Below are 12045 nucleotides of genomic sequence, written 5' to 3'. Positions count from 1 at the left end.
ACAATAAATGGAATTGACAGCAAGGCAGAAATATGTTGTGATTTATTTAGCTACAACAATGTATAAAATACACTTTTAATTTGGACTCTGTGTTTGGCTGAGAGATCATTACGTGCCGCTTGTCCTTTTCAAAGATCAAAACCAGAGCGGGGTATGTGCACAAGCTGAGTAACCTACAGTTTAATGCCTCTGATTTATAAGAGGCCTCTAAATACAAAACGATTACTTACATTTACTAAAATGCCATGAAGTTTGGCAGAGCTTCCAGCCTCAGCAGGCCCTAATCTGGCCCAGAACAAAACTCTACCTTAAAGAAGCTTTGGGAGATCAGACCAAAACCGCACCCAATTCAGGATCCTGTTTCACACAGAAAGTGACATACATACACCCTGGCATGGTGGAGTTCACATGCATACATGAAGCTGCCGTACACTGAATCAGACTATTGGTAGATCAAAGTCTTTGTTTACTCAGGCCAACAGCAGCTCTCCAGGGTCTTAGGCAGAGGTCTTTCATATCATCTGTAACCTGGTCTTTAAACTGGCAAAGGTGGGGATTGAACCTGGGATCTTCTGTATGCCAAGCAGATGCTCTACCGCTGAACCATGGCTCCTTAATTTTTCCTTGTTGTTACCCCTCAGTACTGGCATTCAGACGGTTCCTGCCTGTGGAGGTTCCATTTAGTCATTCTGGTTACTAGTCATTGATGGCCCTGTCGTCCATGAACTTGTCTAATACCCATTCCAGGCCAACTAAATTCCACACCCCCTTCCAAGGCATCACCGCATTATGCGGCTGTGAATTCCACAAGGCAGTGACTCTTTGAGTGATGGTTTCATTTTTTCTAATAATAGTAACAGGTTATTGCCTTACCCACAGCAGAGAACAAGTTAGTGTTATTATTATCCCCACAATACAGCTGGGGAGCAGGGGCTGAGAGAAGTGGCCTACCCAAAGTCACCTACTGAGCTCATGGCAGTAGTGGGATTCAAACCACTAGAGTGCTGATTCACCGTCAAACCACTTAACCTCTTAAAATGGGAATCTTCTGGCCACACATTTGGCAGGAAGGTAGGATCCCTTGGGTGAGGGGTACAATCACTGAGGATTTCATTCTGATTGATTGTGAGGGAAAGGAGAGACATGTTCTATCTTTGATGGCCTATAAAATGAGGACCCTTTCTCAGATCTGATGAGCCGGACCACACAATATGAATTACCCACAAATGACATGAAAACTTACTTACACGTGTTCCAACATTGTTTTCAACTACACGCGCCAGTACTGCAGGACCTCCATTGAACCCGTGTTCACAGTGGCATGGGTTTTCTTCACGTACCTCCAAGATATCCCATCATGCATCTTCACTTTGCACAGATAGGAAGCGGAATATATAGGAAATAAGGACGCTCTGCATTGCCGACTTACTGATCGTGACCGCGTACACGCGCCGTTGCGACTACACTGGAGCAGAAAATTTTGAATGCGTGCCTGGACCAGGACACATGTTCATCGATAGAATTCTGGACACGAGCATTTGGGGTAAGACAGGACTCCTGACGCTCGCTCAGTCTTGTGTAATTCGTATCGTGTGGTTCGGCTCTCCAAGCATTAGGTTACAGCCCCTGAAAATTTTATCCAAATAAGTTACAAGTAAAAATGTGTCTTCCACTAAAACCAGTGGAAAGTAAACATATTAACAAAAATGAACATTCATAATAATTACACTAAAGAAAGTGAATAACTTTTTCAAAAATTACAATTTTTGTGCACTCCTGTGAATATATCAACAGCAGCCTCTGGAAAGAGACATTCTTGCGCTGCTCAAAGCCTTCTTGGATTATTAGGCCTCTCCGCTTCTTCCAGTTCCATTTCATAGAACTGAAGTTCCCCGCTGCCTTCATTTTTTCACAGAAACGGCCTTGCTACATTGACAGGCAATAATCACCACAGTCCTTTAGGGACACAGGAAGCTGTAGCAGTCATTGAAGCAGAAGAGGCACTCACAGGTCCGGGTGCTGAGGGCATTCCTGTCAACCTGGAAGAAGAAGACATTGATCATTTTTGTCTCTTTACATTTAAGACATCACTGGAAAAAATGTTTGGGGCATTTTGATAGTTATTACAAGTCAGTTACAGTAGCAGTTACTCTGAGAAGGAAAAGGTGAACCAGTTCCTTGTGAGCAAAGTCTGAGAGCCAAGCTACAAATGACGAATGACATTTGAATGGCAAGTGGATCGAGTGGAGGGCAAGTGAACAGGGAGAAATACACTTACCGTTCAAGTGTCATTCGTCACGTGTAGCGTGGCCCTCAGACTCATTCTAAAGCAGCTAGGCAGTTTTGAAAAGTCACTTCACTCTAGGGATCCATTGTACTTTGTCTGAGGATTGTGAGGGAGATACAGCAGGGGATAAATTTTCTAGGGAATTGCTGTACCTCCTTACTAATTGGGGAAGAGGGATTTGTTCTGGACTCGTATCTTCTTCGCTCGTATCGTCTTCACTGCCAGCACTCTTGAAGGTTTCTAGAATCCATTGAGAAGTGTTGAAGGTATTCTTCCCATATAGTGCTGTAAATAAGCTAAAGTGAACCACTGGTAGAGCTGTAGTAAGAGCACACGCAATAAGACTGCAGCCTAACGCAACCAAAGGGCATGATTACAAACTGGAATTGCCATTGAGGCATTGTAGTGCCATCTCCCAGTTTTGTTTTACACCCACCCATCAGAAAAAGTGCCGTACATTTCCAGGCCTTACCTAGTTGTTTTAGCAGGACCTCTCTACCCAAGGCATGGGGTGCAGGTCAAATTTAGTTCACAGGTTTAGTTCAACACAAAGTGTGTTCCCCGCTTAGAGACTGGGTCTGTGGGCTGCATCATTTGTTGATTTTCATGAATCTGGTTTTTCTGTCCTGGACCCATAAAGTAGGGTTTTCCCCTTTAGTGACTCTGAGAATCTGCCCACAGAGTGGTTTACAAAGTATGTCATTATTATCCCCACAACAAAACACCCTGTGAGGTGGGTGGGGCTGAGAGAGCTCCAGAGAGCAGTGACCAGCCCAAGGTTACCCAGCTGGCTTCAAGTGGAGGAGTGGGGAATCAAACCCAGCTCTCCAGATTAGAATCCCATGCTCTTAAGTCTCAACCACTACACCAAACCACCTCTGTTCATCTCTTGCCTTGAAAACCATATGGGGTTTCCACAAGTTGGCTGAGACTTAAAGGCATTTTAACACACACACAGCAAGTTTCATAGTTTATTTTGTTGTTGTTGCTTTAAATGGGCCTACTCATGGACTGTGTTTACCTTTTGAGAGAAACAGGAGTCCACCACACGCTAGGATTCCACCACCATCCCCTTCTGCTCTTGAAAAGTCTGATCTCTGTCTCTTTTTCAAGTAGTATTTCGGACTGTTTTACCCAGCGACGGCTTCTTCCCTTCAACTGTATCTCACACTTCTGTGGAGAACCACAGGGGATGGTTCAGTTACGACCCATGCCTCCTCCACAAGAAACAGAATTCCTCTAGGTTTTCATACATATAATCATTCACAAGGGGAGAACCCTGAGGAAGGTTGTGTTGTCTTTTATACCGTGAAGAACAGTGGGTCCACCTAAAGTTTCCTCTAGCAGGGGTATGAGTCAGTAGACTTGTACCCTTTGGTGTTCAGTTGAATCTGTCAACTTGCCTGTTACACTACCTCTGACAGATTTAATTTTCACATTCACCTCAGCAATGTTCTTGTCAGCCCTGAATCTGTGAGTAGGTTTGGGGAAGTTTCACCCTTGAGAATAGATGTGTCAGTGCTTGGCCAACCCCAGCTGGCCATAGTTTTTAAAGAGAGAACGTGAAATTCAAGGTCTGAGCTCTGAGAGAATTTTGTGAGAGGAAGTATGGAATTGTATTTTCCAGTGGTCTCTTTACAAGAGTTTTTCAATGGGTTGCTAATATTAAGGAGAAACAGGAAAAAAGAGAGATGCTTTGGATCTGAGGAAAAGTCTACATAAAAACAACTTGCTAGCAGACATCTTTCTAGTCCGTTTTTGTTCCAGTTCCCCTATGTATGGTCTTATTATAGAGGTCCATTGATGCTATTGTGCCTATATTCTTTGCTCTATGTTTTCGTGTTATATGAACAGTGAGGTATTGGATGTAATATGTATTTTCTGTCTGTCCAATTTTCAATACATTCTTAATTTTTATTTTGTGGGCGTCAGTTGAATTTATTCTATTTTCCTCTACTTTCACTGTGTCTCCCGTCATACCTTTTCCCCAGCTTTAAATAAACTTTATTAAAACACAGAAAAATACAGCTTAAAAACAACATAATCAGAAGTTAGAAATCAAAACATTGAAAGACACTAAATAGTAAAGTATACACAAGAATTACTAAGTAATTAAAGAACAATGGGTCAACTAAATTGACAATCATGGATAGAACTATGGCTAACAATATATCTACATCATAAAAGTTGGAACTGTTTCGAGCGGGTGAAGTGGAATGTTGCTTCATGTCTTGCGATAAAGTCAATGATAAGTTTCCATGTTTCAGCAAAATCCGAGATATTGGTCTGACTTGACCAGCTTTTGTTGATTTAGACTTCTCCATTACAAATATGTCCCATATCTTCTTGTACCAATCACATAACAAGGGGTTTTTCTGCTCTTCCAAGCTGCCCCAATGAATAAAAATGCTATTAGGTTAAGTATTAACCAGGGTATCCCTTCATACTTGAGTACTTCTTTTGCTGGCAAATTGAAAGGGTAATCTCTTTTTCTAGTCACCAGTCACCACACCTCTGAAGGCAGGGGGTACAGAAAGCTTAACTGGACATGATAGTATCCTTGTGGCCGTCGTAAGGTCGCTGTTGCCATTTTAAAGTAATTTTAAAATGCCACAAGGGCTTGATCTCAATTGGGCTGTAGTTTGGAGCTCTTGTGTCCCCCCACCCCTTTTAAAGCATCAAAAGAGCTGCAAGGGGGCAGCACATGAAAAGGCGTATGAGGGGAACAAGAGCTCCGTGCCTTGCAACATTTTAAAATGACTTCAAAATGATAAGATTACTTTAAAATTACTTTAAAATGATGACATTGTGGCTGTGAGGATGTCATCAAGTTTGATCCCGAGAGCCGGGTTTGAGAGGAAGATCTTAATTGGTAAGCTAGATAATATGGGAAGAAGTGGTGCTTCAGGTTCCATGGCTTCTAGCCCTTTAGGGAAGAACCAGCATTTTGAATTGTGCCTGGAATCTTTCACACAGATCTTTCACACAGGGGTGATATTATCCCTGTAACCAACTCTGGCAGTAGCTGGGCCACCACATTTTGGCCCAACTGATGTTTCTGAACCATTTTCAAAGGATTCCCACATGAGCACCTTGAAGCCATGTTGCCCACCCACTGTCACCACAGCAACGGCCAATGGTTCTGGCTCCCTTTCCGGGTGTTTTCTGCCAGCAAAGTTATTCTCCGTCAGCCCCCAAAGCCACTGTCATAATCCCAGCACTCAGGGCTTCTTTTCAGCTGGAACGCGGTGGAACGGAGTTCCGGAACCTCTTGAAAATGGTCACATGGCTGGTGGCCCCACCCCCTGATCTCCAGACAGAGGGGAGTTTAGATTGCCCTCTGGAGGGCAATCTAAACCGCCCCCTGATCTCCAGACAGAGGGGAGTTTAGATTGCCCTCCGGAAGGCAATCTAAACTCCCCTCTGTCTGGAGATCAGGGGGCGGGGCCACCAGCCATGTGACCATTTTCTCCACGGGCAACCCACTGAGTTCCACCACCTGTTTTCCCAGAAAAAAAGCCCTGCCAGCACTTGTATAAATTGTCCCAACCTCCTCTAGTGTTACCAGTTCACCAAACTATGGCTACGACCCAAGGGACAATTTCTGCAGAGGGAGGGCGCAATTTTCACTGATTCCCGCTCAAGCTGTTCCCGAGGGGCGGGATCCCTATGGGGAGGCATTTGGGGCTATACTGGATGGGAGAGGTGAGGAAAGTTTCACTTTGTGGATAAAAATCTTCCCATGGAAATTACCAGTAGATGTAAGCTGCTGTCTTCCCCTCCACCTCTGTTCCCATCGTCTTTGGGGTCCTCGCGCCTGCACATAGACATGTTCAGTATAAAATGTTTAAAGGCTTGAGATGATACCTTTCAGTGGTTGGTGTTGATGATAATGTCTTGGTGCAGAAGAAATGGTGAAAGAGGGAAAGGTCAGGAAGGTTGCCAATACCAGCTCAACGGTGGGAAATTCCTGGTGATTTGGGGGTGGAGACTGGAGAGGGCAGTGTTTGGAGAGGGGACGGACCCCCATGGGGTAAAATGCCATACCCCGCTTCCAAAGCTTCCATTTTCTCCAGGGGAAATAATCTCTGTAGTCTGGAGAGCAGCTGTAATTCCAGAGATTTCCAGGCCCCAGCTGGAGTTTATAACCTTACCAGGCATAGGTAAAAATCAGTCATCATCAATGCATGATCAAATTAATAATAATAACAATAATAACATTAGATTTATATAAGCGCCCTTCAGGACAACTTAACGCCCACTCAGAGCAGTTTACAAAGTGTGTTATTATTATTATCCTCACGATGATCACCCTGTGAGGTGGGTGGGGCTGAGAGAGCTCTGAGAGAGCTGTGACTGACCCAAGGTCACCCAGCTGGCTTCAAGCAGAGGAGTGGGGAATCAAACCCAGCTCTCCAGATTACAATCCTGCCGCTCTTAACCACTACACCAAACTGAAAGAGGCTTTCATTAGTTATAGATTTTATTGTATTCAAAAAAGCTTACTGAAACGGAATTTATTCATGATATAATTTCTTTTTTGACAACCAGGGTTCCACTGGGAATGCACAGCAACACATTAAAATAACATAGATCATGAAACTGCCTTTCTCTGTGGGGTAAATTGAAGTGAATCAATCAGAAAACCAGAAATGCTTTCTGAGCCTTACATCAATATTTTTAAAATGATCTGAAAAGATAACAGCGCAACAGATTTTTATATTAAAACCGAAGCGTGGGATTTTCTGCCACGGTCTTGACAGTGAGATTTGTATAGATGAAATAAAAAATATACCTTCAAGTAAAATGGGAGGTTTGTAACTAAGATGGCACACGCCCTATTTTCTCCTCGAGAGTCTCTGGCCCACTAGTGTTGCCAACCTCCAGGTGGTGATTGGAGAGCTCCCAGAATTACAAGTTCTAGGAGTGCCAGGTCTAGATTGGGAAATTCCTGGAGATTTGGGGGGTGGAGCCTGGAGAGGTCTGGGTTTGTGGAGGGGAGGGGCCTCAGTGGGGTATAATACCATAGAGTTCACCCTTCAGAGTAGCCATTTTCTCCAGGGGAACTGATCTCTTTAGCCTGGAGATCAGTTGTAATTCCAGAAGATCTCCAGCTACCACCTGGAGGCTGGCAACCCAACTGATCTTCAGACAACAGACATCAGTTCCCCTGGAGGAAATGGCTGCTTTGGAGGGCTCACTGTATGGCATTATACCTTCACTGACGTCCCTCCTCTCCCCTAACCCTGCACCCAGGCTGTACCCTCAGATCTACAGGAATTCCCCAAACCCGAGCTGGCCCCTACGGCCCACTGCAGGCACCCCTGGCTTCTTCCCAGTCTCTCCCTGGATTGCACTTGGGTCCAGCAGACTGGAGGCCACTGCGCCCCACCCCATGGTTCCTCGGCTCTAGTGCTGTGTTGGGCCCTGCCGCCTCGCTTTCCTCTGGCCCAGCACTGCTCTCAGTCACCCTATGCCCCTGTCCCAGCACTTTCTCCTCCCTTCCAGCTAATCTGCAGTCACCTTTTGTCAGCAAGGATGGACAGAACATCCTTGCACCCCTTCCAGCTGCCAAGCCATATTCACTTCCTGCCATCAGAAGCGCCCTGATGCCCCCTGGGCCCTGTGGGGCTGCTTGGCTGGTGACGCAGGTAATACCTTTTATTTAAGCTAACCCAAACAAACAAAAAGCAGTATGCAAGGAATAGAAAGAAAAGATGTTTCAGTCTTCTTGTCTGCATCCTTGGCAGAATGCTAGGAAGCCCAGCATAAAGTGGTGCTGAGAGCCAAGCTACAAGTGACGCCTGACACAGGTTGGACACTTGTCAGCTTCCCTCAAGTTTTGATGGGAAATGTAGGCATCCTGGTCTTACAGCTTGGCTCTCCATTACAGCTGCACTGCAAAGTGGAACTTTGCACCTTGGGCATTCTGGGAAGAAGGCAGGAGCGTGGCGGACTCCAAATGGAGGTGGGGAGAACCGCGAGATCTTTGGAAGAAGAGCTGGAGAAGAATGTGGCAAACGTTACATCGGTGTACAAGCAGAAATAGGATGTAGATTCAAAATCCAATCAGTTTTTGTCGGATTATCAGAGAATCCACTATGTAGGCATTCAGGTTATTAAAACACATTTTGCTACAGATAACAGGCTTATTTTTATCTTAGAAAAAAATGCACCAATACGTACAGCTACATTTATGTATACAGCTACTCATAAAATTGTTTCAAAATGGAGATAATAGGCTTGTGGCAAACTGTACCACTCAACAAATAAGCTACAGAATTTGCACTAAATGAAAGTTTGGGTCCAAACTAAATGGTCAGTTTCCACTGATTCCTGCTTCCGGCTGTTGAGTGCCTGCTCCTGTCATTCCTCAAGACCTCTTGTCCTGCAGGAGTAGCATTTTGTGGAAATGTGGGCTTCAGTAGGAGAGGGAGTGTCCTTGAAGTCCCATGACACTAATGGAAATTTTAGTCCGCCCTCCTGGGCAGCCCCAGAGAGAGCATGTTACAGTAGTCAAGCCTAGAAGTTACAGAAGTATGGATCAGTATGTCTCGGTCAGCTGACTCTAGAAGGGAGGCCAATTTCTTGATCAGATATAAGTGATTGGTCGCCTACAAACAGCAATAACTTACATTTCATTTGATCTGTCAAATATAAGTTCATATCATGGACCATGGGACGCTCCATCTTCTTAAGCACATCGGCCATCTCCAGCACAATAAATTCTGGCTCCAGATAGCAGCATCCTTCAAAGGGGCCAATGAGTCATAACCGTCAGAGCATTTTCCAGGTGCTTTAAAAACATGTCTTGCTCTCTTTCAAAATGCGAACAAAGAAGCAGGAAACCCAGTTTCAATCAGCAAAACTGAGAGGGGGTGAAGAAGGGACAAACCTAAGGTTGCCAATTCAGGGTTGGGAAATTCCTGGATATTTGGGGGTGGATCCTGGAGAGGGGATGGAACTCAGCAGGGAATAATGCCATAGAGTCCACCCTCCAAAGCAGCCATTTTCGCTAATGGAACTGTATCTTTGTAGTCTGGAGATCGGTTGGAATTCAGGGAGAGCTCCAGGTCTCCCTGGAGGTTAGTAACCTTAGTTTAACCCCTTCTCCGCATGGCCTCAGAGAGCCAGTTTGGTGTAGTGGTTAAGAGCAGCAGGGCTCTAATCTAGAGAACCGGGTTTGATCCCCAACTCCTCCGCTTGAAGCCAGCTGGGTGACCTTGGGCTAGTCACGGCTCTCTGGAGCTCTCTCAGCCCCACCCACCTCACAGGGTGATTATTGTTGTGGGGATAATAATAACATACTTTGTAAACTGCTCTGAGTGGGTATTAAGTTGTTCTGAAGGGCAGTATATAAATTGAATGTTATTATTATTTATTATTATTATAATTGAACCTGTAGAAGCCTGTGGTTTGCACTTTAAAGATGGACAGAGATCTATGATCTTCATCTAATCTGTTTTGCTCCCAAGCCACGGGCTGATTCATCTGGAGAAGCTAATATGTTTTTCAGTGGCTTAAGAAGAGAAATGTCTGAGAATATAATTAGAAGTTATAGAGGCAGCCTAGGCAGTGTTGGAGAGACCCACTTAATAAAGAAAAAACTGCCCATATTTCTCAAACATTTTAATTCATGAGGCCTAGAAAGTTTTGTGGATGCAAGGAAAAGAAGTGGAATGCCAGATTCTAAACAACTCGTGGTAAGGTGTGAGTAACCAAAGATTTAGGACGTGGAAATGTCCTTTAAAACTTTCACTGGCTAACTGTGTAGGAACATAGATCCAGAGGAGTTAGCCGTGTTAGTCTGTAGTAGCAAAATCAAAAAGAGTCCAGTAGCACCTTTAAGACTAACCAATTTTATTTTATTGTAGCATAAGCTTTCGAGAATCAAGTTCTCTTCATCAGATGCCTGATCCGAACTGGTCAAATACAGAAGAGGAGGGGAGGGGAAAGAACGGGACATATATCACAAGGGGACACAATGCAATTAGTGTGAAGGCAATCAAAACATTCCTTTGCTTGTAAATGTAAACATCTCCTTTTGGTGTGGAGTCAGTTTGCCGCAGTGAAGGTATACAATTCCTATGTAGTATAAGCCCTCGATAACCACAGCTCTCCCTGCCAGCTGCATCTGACAAAGAGAACTGTGGTCCCCGAAAGCCCACACGCACTCAGGCTGAGATAATTGACAAACAAAGCCCACACCAGGCGTCTCTGGGCTCCCCCAGACCACGCCTCTGTAAAGGAAATCTGTTACCTGTGATAATGTGATAACCATTCATAGTCTCTATTCAGTCCCAGCTTGACAGAGTCAAATTTGCATATGAATTCCAATTCAGCAGCCTCCCGTTGGATTTTGTTTTTGAAGGGTTTCTGTTGAACCACAGCGACTTTTAAGTCTTTGGTGGAATGTCCTGGTAGATTGAAGTGTTCTCCCACTGGTTTTTGGACGTTTCCATTTCTAATGTCAGATTTGTGTCCATTTATTCTTTTGCGTAGAGGTTGGCTGGTTTGTCCAATGTACAGAGCAGAAGGACATTGTTGGCACATGAGGGCATATATCAGATTGGAGGATGAGCAGCTGTAAGAGCCAGAGACAGTGTAGTTGATGCCATTGGGTCCTGTAATTGTATTCCCTGGGTAGATATAGGGGCAGAGCTGGCATCTGGGTCTGTTGCAGGGCCTGGTACCTGTGCTGGTGACCCTGCTGGCCGATTCATGATTGTAAGTGAGAAGTCGTTTAAGATTGGGGGGGCTGTCTGTAGGCAAGGAAAGGTCTTCCACCCAGGACTTCTGAGAGAGAGGTATCATTTTCCAGGATGGGTTGTAGCTCCCTGATGATACGTTGGATGGGTTTGAGCTGGGAGCTATAGGTGACAACCAGTGGTGTTCTGTTGTTAGTTCCTTTAGGTATGTCCTGGAGCAGACTGTTTCTGGGTACTAGTCTGGCCCTGTTGATTTGTTTCTTCACTTCATTTGGTGGGTACTGTAGTCTAAAAAATGCTTGTTGTAAATCTCTTAAGTGTGAGTCTCGGTCGAGAGCATCGGAGCAGATAAGGTTGTAATGTAAGGCTTGGCTGTAGACAATAGACCGAGTGGTATGGAAGCTGGAGGCACCTCCAGAAAACAGGCAGCATTACAGAGTTACAGGGAGGCGTTTCTTGCCTCAAGAGAGGCAAGCAATGGGGTAAAGTGGAAGAGGAAGTCTTTGGCAACCTGGTCTGATGGCGTGCCATTCTTTCTATCCCCTCATGTGTAGACCAGGTATGAGTGTAAATACTGAGTGGAAAACAGACACCCGGATAACAACAACAGTGTGCTTATATACTGTCTTTCTGGATAGATTAGTGTCTCACTTAGAGTCAAGCAACAAATGACGCCTGATACGAGGAGAACTCGTGTCAGTTTCCTGAAAGTTTTGACAGGAAATGTCAGAGTCTCTACATGAGACATCTTACACGAAGACGCCCCAGTGTAGGGAGACTCAGTGTTAGCCAGGAAGCGTAGTTTAACCTGTCTTCACAGAGCCAGCACAAATCGCTCCACAGGAGGTTTGTTAATTTCATTTCCGCCTCCTGGAAGGGGAGGTGAAATTGACAGAGCCTTCCGGGAGGCAAAGATGAAACTAAGAAACCCTCTGCCTGCTCTGTGTAGAGAGGTGAAATAAATGATGCTTCCCAGCTAACATTGCATCTCCCTACACTTGAGCATCTTCGTGAAAGATGTCACGAAGAGAGACTCACAGAGTGGTGAAC

The sequence above is a fragment of the Eublepharis macularius genome, chromosome 1 (assembly GCF_028583425.1).
Source record: "Eublepharis macularius isolate TG4126 chromosome 1, MPM_Emac_v1.0, whole genome shotgun sequence".
Lineage (NCBI taxonomy): Eukaryota > Metazoa > Chordata > Lepidosauria > Squamata > Eublepharidae > Eublepharis > Eublepharis macularius.
Note: the sequence above shows the minus strand (reverse complement) of the source record.